The sequence below is a fragment of the Melopsittacus undulatus genome, chromosome Z, assembly GCF_012275295.1.
Source record: "Melopsittacus undulatus isolate bMelUnd1 chromosome Z, bMelUnd1.mat.Z, whole genome shotgun sequence".
NCBI lineage: Eukaryota > Metazoa > Chordata > Aves > Psittaciformes > Psittaculidae > Melopsittacus > Melopsittacus undulatus.
The window spans coordinates 95,519,765-95,533,902 of NC_047557.1; positions in this window are offsets into that span (position 1 = coordinate 95,519,765).

Genomic DNA, 14,138 nt, shown 5'->3' on the forward strand with positions numbered 1-14,138 from the left:
TGAAATTATTAATTTGGTAACCAGAAGATTTATTTTGTTGGTTTAGATGGAATTTTCAATAGCCAATTATCTTTGGACTCTATTAAAGAATGAAGCCTCACCAAATACCAGTTCTCATTTAAAGTACCCCAGGATGAATTGAAAAGGACATCTTCGTTATTGCTATTGATATTAATGTGGAAATCACTTACTCTTAATAAACCTGACAGACAGATAAAAGTTTATTTTTACCCTCAAGAACCTAGGTTCAAAACCCTAAAAATGTTATCTTAGTGAGTGAATATCACCTGCAGATAGCAGACTTAGCCATGCAGAATATTTTAGGTTTACTTTTATCTTCACCAGGTTCCATTAAAATAATTTAGTAGAAGGAAAATATCTTTGTCATGCAAATAAGTTTGTCTGATTTTTTTTTAATAAAGGTGGCAATATATTTAAGTATATAAAGAGGCTATCTGCAAACCTAGATATGAGCATGCAAAAGAAATATTTTTTCTATTATATTGCATAAGCCTTTGCTTTAAGGGATTTGAAGAACCTTTCATAAAAATCAGCATTTCACAGATTCAGATTTTTAAAGAAAGTTTTAATAATACTTTTCCAATATAAACATTTATATATTCAGCACATGTTGCTTCCTGAAGAGAAGCAAACACTAATATAGCAACATGCCCCACTGAAAGTGTGATAGCCTTTTTTTTTCTGTTTGAAACTCTGGTATCTGACACAACTATAATCTAGAGAAGTGTATTTCTTAATAGTTCTACAGTTTAGATATAAATGGAGAAGAAGAAGGTGCAAATGAAGCATTAATTGATTTAAAGGTGGTCTCAGATTTTAAGGAGAATCTTAGTGATTTTAGAAATCAAAAAGGAGCGTATTCACACACATACTAAAAATATGGAGTAAATAGCTAGTTGCACAACAGTTAGAAATAGTCAGATACTAATAAAACTCAGCCTGGATTTAAGTGATCATTGCCAATTCATAGACATATTACATTATTGTACTATCTGGAAGATTAAAGTTGGCTATTAAATGTTTCTTGGCAGCATAAGAATTGAAGCTTACTTTGCTCTCAGGATCTTTTGAAAGAAAGACAGTTTGAGGAAGAAAGTCAATTCTGTACAAAAGTTGGGTTCTCAGAGTGCAAGGGATTAATTGCTTGAGACTTCTCCTTGTGATCCTCACAGCATGCGCTCTTCTAGTCAGGTAATATCAATCACATATGTCATTTATGAGATTTTTTTCTGTATTCAGATTTGGTTTTGAAATTAGGAGATGAGAGATTTAGTAATTTTAATTAGCCTTGAAAGTAGTTAAATAACTCTTGCAAAAGGGTATAAATATTTAAAGACAAACACAATGAATCAAGGTCTCTGCATTAGCATTGACTTGCTTCATATTTGGGAATGTTCAAGTGTAGCAAACTCACAGCGAGCAATGCAGTCTATGGATTACCCACAGAGCCAGTCCAGAGCCTTCAAGCCAGGCAGCTATTTACTTCTTAGTCACTAACCAAAAATGTTACCCTGTGTTTCTGCTTCTCTCTCCAGTGCTCCTATTTCCACAAGCTTCCCTTCATTCAGTAGAGGCTCTTTTCTTTTGCATACTCAGCAAATTAAGCCTCTGCTCAGAAATTGCTTCAGCAGTTTATGCCTGGGTTAGTCCACCTACCCTTGATATCAATATGCATTTTCCCATCAATATCAAGAGACTGATTCAAACCTTATAGATAGACAATAAATTATACAGATGTGATGAAGTCAACATTAAAATGAATTTCCCTCTGTCCACAACATTAGTAATACCAACAAGGGTGACTGAAGTAAAAGTGTGCTATACTGAAGTGGCCTAAGAGAGAATGAATGATATGTATGTGTTTAATTAAACTTTCAACATTTTGCTGTTGGGTCCCAGCTCAGAGGGTAGCTCTGTGTGAAAGCTGCATGTCTTGTTGCAGCTCCCAGCTCTTAACTGAATGTAGAGGTTATAGCTTAATCCCTCATGTAGAGCCCTCTACCTTTCTGTGCTATATATAACTTGTACAACTGGATGCAGGTGATATTCTCTGGTCAGGAGACAGCTGAAGCAGATCTAGCATGAAGACTGAAACATTTTTTTATGCCAGCAGAAAATATCTCTCAGATCAAAGAGGGCATTCTTTTTAGGGTAAGGAGAAGAATAGGTGCTGTCTACAATATCTCTGACCTTTGTATAAAAGCCTTCAGCTTCTTGCAGTCCCACTTTATCAAGTGCCATAAGGAAAAATAAGCACATGACTTGATGAGTGAAATTAAAGAAAAAAAACAACTACATTTTTGACATATGATAGTTGTGAAAGGCATTCACATAGTATTCTCTTCCCTAAATATCGTGAGATATCTTTATGGATTCTCTAATTCTTGTAAGACTAGTAAAGACATTCAGGGATGAGTAGAAGGCGTGCAACTCCCCTTCCTTTTTTTTTTACTCACCATTAGTAATTTAAATTAATTTACAAAAACTTCTACACCACAGTTGAAAAGCTGCCTGTATTCTGTCATCAACAAACATCACTTGTAATTATTTTTACCACGTTATACTATGTACAATAAAGAAAAATGCTTAGAACTGTATCCCAAACCAAAAAATCAAGCTCAATTCATTTAATTATCAACAACAGAAAGCGATTCCTGCTTCTCAAAGAGCTCTGATACAGACATAATTAGCTCATTTAACCTCAAAGAAATAATTAGCCAACATGAGAGGACAAGAAAAAGAAGTTAAAATGCCACAGCAGTATATTATCCCCTTTATTCTAACAAAACTATTATCACATGGAAAGGAGGGCTGTATGATACTGACTTGCCAAGGTTTTTAACATAATGAAGTACTAAGGTACAAATAGAAGCAGAAAAGATTCTCAGTTCCATCAGCCACCTGAAGAAGCTCATTTAGACACTATTGAATTCTGAGATGTTCCTCAGTCTTCAGGGGATGGTACACGTTGTAAGCCTGACCACCAATTAACTGTCTACTAGCAATGTAAAAAACATGTCACACTGCAAGAGACAACCATGTGAACCAACAAAAATCCAAGTGATATAAAATTCATTTTCTAACTGCACTTATGACTAATATTTTTAGCAGAAACAATGATAAAGATTTTAATTGGCATTAGCTCTCATTATTTCAAGAAGTTTCAGGCAAATAGCAAATAACTTGTTCATCTAGAACCTGTCTCAGCATGAAGCTAGGAGGCCACTGCTGTGTCACTTCATACAGCAGTCTTCAGGAGTTCTTTCTTTCCCACTTTTCCTCTTACTCTTCAGACTGCCTGGATTGCTGTGATACTTTTGTTCATGTAAAATGTCAAAGATTCTTTCTGAGATTTGGAAACCTACTGAAAGCTGCAATTAAGGGAGCATTTTAACATACAGAGGAAGCAGCTTGACCCTTAAAACTCTTAAAGTTTCAGCAACATGGCTACTAATTTATTGCATTTGACTTAAACTTATACAGTAACTAATGTGATCAGCTAGGGGAAATCCTGAATCCTTCCAGTCTTTCTGGTAATTATATATTCTTAAAATGATATTTTGTAAACACACAACAGAAACATGTGATTAAAAGCAGACAAAATGCAGAAAAATTAGGGGCAAAAATTGTTCAGATGTTGCAAATGACAACATTGCCTCCAGTACCAAAGCCAGATTTTTTCTTAAATGTCTACAGAAATCAGACCACTGGCTGGTTATTTTCCCTATAATGAACAGAAAAAAAAAGATTTTACTGTTTATTTTTGACAAGTTGAAAATTATGCTCTTTGTCTCAAACATTGGGTTTTTGAGGGTTTCAAAATAGTTGTGAGGTCTTAAGTCTACCCCTCACAGAGGTGGCAGTTCACAAGATACAGACAGAGGGTTTACTTGAGCAACGTTAAAAGAGAGTGAGGCCCTTGTGTCAAATTTCAGACAAGCAAGCTGCTTTGTAGTCATTGTAAAAATCAGTTAATAATGAAAGCGCTGACAAATTTTTAGCTGTAGTATAGTGAACTTTGCTGTTGTAAAAACACCAAGATTGAGTAGAGGTATGTTGGTCATAAAATTACTCAAGGAACAAATCATCTATGAATGTATAATTACAGCTTTCTCAAGGATTCTAAACCGTGTATATTTCTGGTTTATATTTCACTCAAACAGCTAAAGGACCATTGGCAGGATATTGTCAATGTTTAAAAGCTACAAAATCTTTCAAACAACAGCCTGAGGCTTTTTGTGTAGTACATACTACTTTTACTATTCAGTGAATCCCTTTTTTACATGATGCAAACAACGTCAAAAATCAAAAGGAACAAATACTGAACAGAGAGGAACAACAATCTGGAAAGGAGCTGCCATCCTATGGACTTGCTAGAAGTCTGCTGATACTTGAGGGAGTAGGTTTGTTCTTGAGAAGCATTTTAAGACAGGTCAGATGTTATGTTTGCCTCATCTTCTATATAGCACAATGTAAAGGGCATAAGGTGTATGAGGTCTGAAGTTTTTTCAAATCTAAAAACATGAACATTTGGTGTCAGCCTTGCAGAACATAATTGGTGCTGAGTGCACCCATTTCCCTGTACAAAACCATACACTTACTTACAAATGCAAATTGACCGAGCATGACATTCGCACAAGGAGCGGAAGTGTGAAGTGGAGCTTGCAAGTGTGAAATAGATGCTGCAAGCAGTTGCAGGGCTTCATGTGTGCAATTAAAGGGAATCTGATAATGTATGCCACAACCCAGCAGCGTTTGTTACATTATATGTACTGGACAATCAGGTTCACACATGATGCCATCTGCATATCAGGGACCAGATTTTTCATGTATTTAGGAATGTAACACTATGAATGCTTAGTGAGTTTTACAGAAGCACTCAAATACTTTTAATATCCAACATACCATCTACATTTAGGTACTTAAATACCATGGCAGCTTTGACACTAAGTCAGTTCATATATAAAGGAACTTCTACAGCTAAGCTTACCTTAAGGCCTTTGTCATTTTTTATATTTTTTAAGTTCTGACTGTCAGAAGTAACACATCCATTAGCTAGTGAACAAAGGGACTATTCTTGTAACAAAAGCATGGGCAAATGTTGCTTCTACTTGAGAAGGACATGTATTTCACAAGTGGCCAGCTTGTGGACTTTTTGTTGCTATTGATCTTTCTTTAGGACAAAGAATGTTAGCGTTGTGTTTATTCTGATCTTCTCTATGAAAGAGGGGAAAGAACAGACTGTGAAGTATCTCAATGAACTAACAGGAAAGGCATCTCTGATGGAACAACACAGTTCTCAGGGGAAAGTGCTGCCCTTCAGGAAGAGTGTAACAAGTATGAAAAAGGTTGTTAGCATTAATATTTTAGTGATTGTAAATTATACATTGAAACATAGGGCTTATATTTAAGAGATTGTCAAAGAACTATAAACCATAAACATCCTCACAGTGTAACTCTGATGTTCTACACGATTGGCCAAAAAGAGCAATAGTCAACACAGTATTATTGTACTGTTACAAAACTGTTAGCAATGCAAGTCTCTTTTAATTAATTCAAACAGGTAGCACCAACGTATGGACACACATTGATTGGTATTGGAAAAGAAGGTCCTTTTACTACTGGGTATAAAGATGAGCTCTGACAGTGGAGTACTGAGCTGTATCCCATACTGTTACTGTATTAATTGTAATAGATTAAGAACAAGTCAGTACAATTCTGTGTGAAGACAAAATCTGATGACATTAACCAAGATTTGCAGACCTTGCCAACACCTGTACGTGGCAGTTCTGGAAGCCAGAGAGTCAAAAGAAATGTCCACTTGGCTACAGCTACATCAACGTAAACACAGCACATTTGTCATGACAAATCCATATTCATCTTACCAGTTCCAAACTAAATGGTTGCATTCAATAAAATAGCTGGATAGGAAAATGTTGCATATTTCTAAACTAAGCCTTAAAATAAATTAAGATTAATGCTAAGTATTTGGTAGCTTTGATTCAAATATTTAGCATTGTTTTACTCCTCATATATCCCTTTTCCCAATTACTCAGAGCAATCTCTTTAGTATCACCACTACTCCTATAACTTATACTTACTGGGAGACTGTGTTTCTGGGGATAGTATCTCAATACCCATAAATTACCATTTCAATCAGTGTAACTTATATGCTCTTTATATTGAGTGATCTTCAGGAGTGAACCCTGGGAGGCAGTATGTGAATACCAACACTAATAACAGTCATTGCCACTTTGCATTTCCTGCCATTTCAGTTTTGTATTGTTAGAAGACAAGGAGAACCCGTGCATCAAGCTACATTTGTCCACTGTGGGATCCTTGCAGTTTCTGTGGTTTTGGATGCTGACATTCTTCAGAGATAGGATATTGAAATTGGATGGATCCAGCCTGGAAATTCCCCTGAACCAAAAGTTCAGTATACTGCAAATACCGTTTAGGGTTTTTCATATCCATTTTACACATGGCTGGACAGATTGGGTGGCTAACGCTAGAGGAATTTTCCATAGTGTTTCATGTCTAACATACATTCGAGCAAAACCCTCTTATAACTCAATATGCCCAGATAAAATGTATATTAGCTATGTCCTTGAAGAGAGAAGCCTTGTGTTCCCTCAAAATCTAAACAAGGGATTGTTGTGGTTTAAACCAAGTCCCCCAGCTCCCAGAGAGTTAGGAAGGAAAATCCAAAGAATGTAGCCCCCACGGATTGAGATAAGAACGGTTTAATTGCTAAGGCATAACACAAAACCCCTACTGCCATTTACTACTACAAATAATGATACAGCAAACAACAAGTGAAAAGAATACAACACCCCACCAGCCACCGACCATAACTCACCCCACCCTGCCCGGCCGAGCACCGCGTGCTCCCTCCTCCATTTTTCTCTAGAGCTCTACCCCTCCAGCTTTCTCTTTCCCGGTATGCATCCTGGGCATCACGTGCTATGGTATGGAATACCTCTTTGGCTAGCCTGGGTCAGGTGTCCTGTCTCTCCTTCCTCCCGGCCTCCCCTCCTCCACCTGGCTGGAAAAAACCTTGAACAAAAACACCCTCAAAACATGCTCAAACCATGACAGGGATTTAATAACAACCCTTAAGTATTGTTTCTTATTGCTATAATTTCAAGCATCAACTTATTTAAGAGAATAACAGTATTTTCTGCCTTTCTTTTGTTGTGTTTCTCTTCATGTCTCTGAAGGTAATTTTTAGTTCAGGCAAGGCCAAAGACAAAGCAAAATAGATGTACTAAAACATATGAGTACCAGGAATGTGATTTCCTTGGCAATGATAATCCTGTCACAGCTGTCAAAATTTACTCCTTTATCCATATGACATTTTAACAGGATGGAAACGCCATGTTAGAATAAGAAGCTATAAAGGACTCAGTCCAAAATTGCTAACAACAGCAGGCTCTCCCAGGCAATATATTGTTTACAAATTTCAGAGAAATTGCTTTACCAATATTACATTTGATTTTGATGCTCCAAAGCTTAGCCATAACTCTTCCATTTTATTATGGCAGAGTTAAAACAGGCAGTAAAAAATGTTAATTTAATTTCCGCAGGGATCCAGAGGAAAAGATAAATGTAAAATTATGATGCCAAAAAGTAAACAGTACAGGAAATTTAATTCCTTAAGCATCACCAGTGGTTTTGGTTTCTATCAGTTTGCTATTGAGAGACAAATCAGAAACAAATTATAATATTTGGCCCAGTTTGCCTTAGCTCAAAGAAAAGTAAATTCTGAGACTTTCACATATATAAGTGAGAATATTGGTGCCTGAAATAGCTCACTCCTTTGCAAAGTAAGTTTGGAGTTCAACAGTAATGTTGTTTTATTGCAGTAATGTTGCGACTGGCTCTACATGTTAGACATACAAAGCATTGTAAAACTTCTCTTTAAATGGTACTGCAAATGGCAGTTAAGACACAGGTAAGGACAGAGGAAGTCACTTCCTCGGCTTCTGTATCACTTTGTAAAAATACATTCTTCCTTCCTGAAGTTTCTAGATGTGCTAATTTAGTAACCTGGATTGGACAGGACTCGCTTAGTAATTCCATTCCCTGCCAGCTCTGTAAACTTAATGCTTGTCTTCTGTGTTCTATACAGAGTTGTTGGTAACATCCAGATATAGGTGTCCCCTATGATCTAATTTATACTTGAACAGAGTTTTAAATATATAGCAACCAAGTAGCTTTCTGACAGGTACAGAGGAAACCAATTACTGTCTCTTCACCATCACTGCCTGCTTTCCTTCTTGGCTACTCTCTGAACAATACGTTATTTGTTGTGTTGCCTAGAAAGGTCTTTGTTCAGTATTTCATGTAAAACCTTTTTAATGCATGGATTAAATGCAACACAAAGTTACAATAATGTCATTAGAAGAGCTTCTTCAGGCTCTGAATGACCATGCTCTCTTGGAGGTAAACCAAAAGTCCTACTCATACACTTGTCACTTCCTGCATGCTTTATTAGAAAGGTTTCACTACGGTCATTGCCAAACTACCAGAAGGACTTTATATTTAGATGTCTTTGTAATTTAACCACATTAAACTCTGTTCACCTTAAAAAGACACCACTATACATGGCTCTCAAAACAAAACAAATTGCAAGTCTGTAGGTCAAACTGAAAGGAAAAAAAAAAGAAATACATATTTTTAGTATCATACTAGTGGATATATTTAAGCTAATAGACCAGATTTTCATGTTTTAAATTCTTGCGTAACTACATAACTGGTTTATTCCTCTAACTGTAAAATACAGCTCAAACTGAGCAATGTCTCAGGTGAACTTTTTTGTCCAAGTGATTTTTAATGCCAATTTCAACATGGCAAAAGTATTTTTTAAAAGCTTACTGCAGATAATTCAGAAAGTCCACTTGCCAGGGACAGAATATAGCTACAGCTGTCCCAGTCTTACTGCTCTTTCCAGGAGTGCCTAATAATTGGAAACATCCCAGGCTTACATGTGATCTCCAAAGCTGTGGTATAAGTATGGTGTGACAATGACATAATGATTAAATGATAACACAGGGTTTTGTTTTTTTTTTATTTTACCAGTATCTTAATTAATTTAGTTAGTCCACAGCTGTATAAAATGGAGGGAATAACTCTTCCATTGTGAAGGACTTTCAGATCTGTCTATAAAGAAGGATTTTTAAGAGTCATTATCTTGGCTATTTCACCTTAGATTTTAAATAAAGAAGAAGGATTTTGGTGTTGTTGCTCTGAGCAAGTGTTCATGCTTGAACTGATTGTGTTTTCACTGGATATGCTAGATAGAATGTGTTTTATTCATTTGTTCTTCATTTGTCTTATGTTCCTCAGTGACTGTGACTGGGTCAAGTGGACCCTCTGGAAGGACAAGGAGAGCTTTTATATGCTGTTGGAAACTGAGAGTATTCAAGGCAGAGAGCCTGCAATTGGAAGCAGGAAGGAGGATATATGGGGAGGGTCACAGCAAGGATTTGTAAGCTTATAGATCAAGCAGAGAGACTGAGAGGAGCAGACAGCAGGCATCTAGGTCAGGAAAGACTGAAAGAAAAATGTGAAAGGTGCTAAAGAGGATGGGTTTGAGGTCCCACAGTTCACGATTCACAAGTTATTGATTCATCTAAAAGTCAGGAGGCAAGGATGCATCTGTAGATACAGAGTTAACAAAAGAAGGGTTTCTTACCTTTTAGTGTCTGCTCTTTCCCGATGCTTATATTCTAATAAACATGACTTTATTTTGGTTTGATTTTGTTTTTTTGTTTTCTTGTTTGCTTTTTCTTTTTTTCTTTTTTTCTTTTTTTTTTTTTTCTTGGGATTTCTTGGGACTCTTCTGAATGAAATACTTACCTAAGCTTTTTGAAAGCTCAGTACAGAAGAAGTTCTAAGCAGATCTTTCTAGAAGTTAAGTGCTAAAAGAGGAGTTTTATGGGAAAAAAAAAAACAAACAAATCAAACCCAAGCTCTTCAGGATACTTATTTGTTTTATAAAAAGATTTTTGTTAAAATTATAATTGCTTAGTGTCTCAAAGATCTGTCTGCACTTGGTATGTTTTTCACAGTGCACATCTGTTTCATTTTTGTCAGTCACCAGTGTCACTGCCACACCGAAGGTTGGTGAAGTGTAAGGCTCTCCAGCTGAGAAGTGAAGCATGTCCACATCTAAACTGATCAATAAAACATGGTCACTAGGCAGAGTAATGGGCTCTGTGAAGGGTCAGGCACCTGGAAGTTCAGCAGTGATGGAAGGTGTGGCAGCAACCCATAGACCTATTATAAGTGGCCTGAACTAGTCTGGTGTTGTGATTCCTGTGATTAATGGTTAACTGTTGGGTTGGAAGATAAAGCTTTCAATTAAGGAAGCTCTAAGTCACCATTAAAATAATGTAAAGAAGTAGGTAGTAGTGGATGAGAACTACGCATTTTAAATAACATGCTATTGATTTTGAAATAATTGATGCCATCAGTGTGGTGGGAGTAAGTCAGCCCCATTATAAATTCAGCAAATATTCCTGATGTAAAGAAGCCCACAGTGGACAGAGAAAATTCAATGTGTTAATTTGCAGTGGGAGGATCCATTAAAACTACCACCAGGTTTCAGGGAGATCATGGATGATTTCTGGAGATGTCATGCTGATGGGTGTAACCACCTTTAAGATAAGTCTTACTCTACTTAAGAATGATTACCACTAGTGTATTATTCATAAAAAATTGCTTGAAAAAGGGCATAAACTGTTTCATATTGAAATTGATAACTCTGGAGCCTTGCAGTTGACTAACCACATTTCCAATACATGCAGTTCATAATCTGAATATTTAAGTGCTTTAAATATTTAACTATTGATCCGAATTTCTTTGTGAGTTATGTGCAGGCTGGAAACCCAGTTATTTTGCTTTATATTTTTTATAAATTACTACTAATAATGGGAAAGCAGCTTCGCAGAAGTATGTACATAATACATCATAAAACTGCAAAAGAAATATACTTGCATTGAACAATACCTTTTCATAGTAGCAGGTGTTATCTATAATTATATAAACAAGCATAAGAGTCTTATGAAGCACACTTTTGTAACTGGAGTATGATTCTAAATCTTTCTTTGTGGCTAATCTTTTCTAATTTGGAATTCAGTAGTTGCTTATTTTGTTATGGGTGGAAACATCCCCATAGGGCACAATGCATTGGGTAACCGAAGCTGTTTTTATGGTTAAGCACAAAAGCTGTTTGGTTTTTCCACTGTGTGATGAGCTGGATTTCAGGAAAGGAAATACTCCCAAATGGAAGGATTCAGGGTGCATTACCAGTGTCAATCTATTTTTTATCACTGAACTTAATCTGTCTTTGCTCTCCCATATGTAAGTATGAAAGGTCAAAGGGATTTTGAAGCAGTTTCGAGCAACAATTTTACCTTGGCAAGACCTAGAAATAAGATGGACAGGCAAAATAGAATGTGTTCCAAGCTTTCATATCTGCTTTTGTTAACCTCACTAAAGACGCATCCTTGCTCCTCCATGCAGAAGAATAGAGAAGAGATACACTATCCACCTCCAAATGGAATCCCAGTGTCTTAATACTGTATCCTTGCTCTGGAAATGGGTGAATGCTGCTGGGCTGCAAAATTTCTGTGAGCAGTGACTAAAGGAATATATGTTTCCTGCTTCAGTCTCATTTTGAAGCTAAAAATTAAACCTCAAATGTACTTTTAGGAAGAGGAAGTTGATTGGTGATTTTCTTTCTAACTTTCAAAGGGAATACCAAAGGCTGATTTGTGACTGCTCGTGACTGTATGAGTAATACATCTTTCCATAGCATAATTTTCTTAGTGAAAATATCCTACATCACTGTAATTGCCAATCACAGTGAAATGAGAGACAGTAAATTACTTGCATAGTCTTCTGAAACGGTAAATTTCAGGAACCAAGGACCCCTTACAGAAATATTTTAATCTTCCCTTTTAGGAATTACAGACTGACATAAACTAGTTCTATGACCTGTCTGAATGTTTTATCTGATTATGATGCAATTACTACATTAGATGTCAGCATGTGAAAGATTATTTTTCTTCTAAGATGTATTTTTACCACCCAAAGAGCACCAAATTAGCTTTTTTTGTACTGTCATATATAGTAGCACAAAATCTATAGGGTAGTTTATGAGCAATGGACACAATAATAAGAAGCACTTCTGACTATAAAGAGCGGCAGATCTAAAATTCTTTTCTATATAATGGTTACCCATTATGACAGACACTCAGAAGTATAAGGTCATACTTAGCTAAGGTTTATGAGTCCAATTTCCTATCTAAATGAGAAAGCATTTCCATTTGAAGGCAAGGGAATATTATTATGGACTCTCTTACTGTTTTTCCTACTTGTTATGGTAGGCACTCTTTAGCTAACGCTTTCAATGCATTCACTTACAAATGCAGTTCAGGTCTTCAAAACATCAAAGCCATAATGATATTATCTTTTTGAAGATTTTTATCAAACTACTGAGGTTGACTTATTTAATTGGGCAGCCTAAGATGGTTCTGGATTGACTAGTAGAACATATCTATGCTTTCAGGGATTTTATTTGTGCATTATAAGTTTACATAAGGTCACATTCTTTGTGGGTGTAGACTACTATTGCTCAGTTAAATTAGAGACAGTTGTCACAGTTCCAGTTGCTCAGGATCTATTAATCCTAGAGAGAGAGCCAACATACTAATCGCATATGGTTTTACTTGCTGCTTTATTCTGTAGTACTCCAGTGCTTAATGTAGAAGGCTATAGCATCATTCACAAGTGGTATTTATGCCACAATCATGGCTTAGAGTATTAAAGGTTACTTCTTGTGATGATCTCTGGTATAAAAGCGCTATTGTTTTTTATTTTATAAATGAAAGTTTTATATTATTTCTTTTTTCTCTGTTGCAGTTTATTTACTCATATGCTGCAGTTTTCTGGGTGATTAAATTATGAAAAGGATTTGTATCTGAAACCCATTCAATATCCCAAAGGGCTGTAGTCACAGTCAGGTCTTATGGTCTACAGTTTGTCATTTCAAATCAAACTGACTTGAATTTCTGCCAGAGCTTTGATCTCAGTCAAATTGTGATTCTCCGAAATCCTTCAAGGACATTTTGTGTAGATTAAGCTTATCGGAATTCACAAAATTAGGACAGATTTTATCAAAATTAACAAACCTAGTGTTGACTTCTGTGAATGCAACTGAATGCATGAGAATCATCTGCTTGAGCTACTTACAGAAAGAAAATTGATATCAGTCTATCTTCACAGTTGAGAGCAGTCAGTCTGTGATAGATAGGGTACACTGGCAATATACATCATTGCTCAACTGATTATTTTAAGTTTTTAAAAATGAATATAATGGTCAAGGAAAGTGCAGGGATTTATAGCTCTTATTCATCATTTCAATCTTCAACCAAGTTCAGCACAGAATAGAGAATAATCAGAACCCTCTGATGGCTATTGAAGCAATGTGAAATGAATTGCTGGTCCTAGCATTCCCACAGCCCTAAAAACTCATTAAAAGAATTCGGACAGATATTCACAGGATGATATGGTGAAGCTGTTCAGGAGTAAAGAAGCACAAAAATGTTTTGCTGATTTATCAGATGTAATTGTAGTGAATTCGTACGCATTCTTTGAAAAGATAGTGAACAATTTAGCTAACTCAGAAAGGAATAATAAAAGCTAGGTGAGAATGAGAGCTGGATTGGAGGCATAGAGCAAACTGGATAATAGAAAAATTACCCTTAGCAACTCTGCACTTTTGACTAGTGTGAGTAGTAAGAAAGAAAGAAGTTTCTACACAGTAAAGGATGATAGAGCCTGGAGTGATGGTCTGACTTTATAACTCCAAAGCTATTGCTTCAGTTTTGGAAATGCTTTTTTTGATCTATAACTTCACCAATCTAAATAATCCACTGAGCATTTAGGGAGTACTTGTGCAAATGAGGTTCAATGCATATATGATTATGCATTGACTATTTTCCTTACTTGTGTTTTACCTGTATGTATTGATTTTTAACTGAAATACATCCAGCATGGTCTGTCAGTACTTTATTTCAGAGTATATTCTTCAGACATTTATATTTTAA